Genomic DNA, 1186 nt, shown 5'->3' with positions numbered 1-1186 from the left:
GAGATCATTATTTATATGCCTAAATTTCTAAAATATTGACATTAAATAAACTTAGAAAAATATTCTTAAATGAAAAAATTTTATTTTCTTATAGTATAATTGCTAATTCTAGTAGCACAAACAATTTTAATTGCAAACTTATTATATACAAAATTATAACAAGTGAATTCTGAATTTTTTTAAAAAATAAATAAATAAAACATTTAGATTTATCAAGATATTTTTTCTTTAAGTGTTGTAAAGCATTAAGAGTTACGTTTGAATTTTTTAAATCATTCATATTAATTTTGTGGTTGACTAAAATTTACAAATTTAATTTCATAGATTACTTTGGTTCGCATTACATGCAAGTTTCAAAGCATTACCTTCATAAATATTTACACAAATATTCTCAATTGTTTATATACAAAATTTTATGCTAAATATAAGTTTTTCTATCTCTTCTTCAAATAACATTAGCTCAATATCTTTTTCGTCATTAAAAAATGATCATAGAATAAAATACATTTGAGATTTTTAAAAATTTTTTAAGGATGGTTTTATACTTCACTTTATGAATTAATTTGTCCATATCAAACACGTGAACTAACGATATTAATGGACCGACTCGGGCCGGGTTTAATTTGGCCCGGTCCTGACCCAAAAGGCAACAAAAAATCCGAATAAATCATATAAACCCGATATAAAATTAGTATATCTATAAGTCGGATAAAAAGCATAAGTCGAAGCCAACAAAAAATAACACAAAGTAAAAATAATAAACCAAAACCCGCAAAATATGTCTTGGGTCCGTGCCGGATTTTGGGTGGATCAGGTATTGAACACCCCTAATATTAGACACTTAATGGTCATGAGTGCGAGTTAACGTTCCATGTCAGTTGTTACTGTTAGTGAATAACGAAAAAAATTGTATCTAACGAAAATAAACATTGAGAACTATTTTTATATTTTAAACCTTAAATGGCTAAAGAGTCCGATTTAAAAAATTTTAGAGACCGGTTTGAATAATTATTCTAAAATTTGAATAAATATATAATAGATGAAACCTCTAAATTAAATAAAAAAATTTAGATTAGATACTTTAATATTTAACAAGTTCTTATTTTTAAAAATTCTTTGAATATTATTCTAGTCAAACTGATTGATTTTTTATTTCTTTCAATTAAATTTGAAAATATATATTTTA

The sequence above is a fragment of the Arachis ipaensis genome, chromosome B07 (genome assembly GCF_000816755.2).
Source record: "Arachis ipaensis cultivar K30076 chromosome B07, Araip1.1, whole genome shotgun sequence".
Taxonomy (NCBI): domain Eukaryota; kingdom Viridiplantae; phylum Streptophyta; class Magnoliopsida; order Fabales; family Fabaceae; genus Arachis; species Arachis ipaensis.
Note: the sequence above shows the minus strand (reverse complement) of the source record.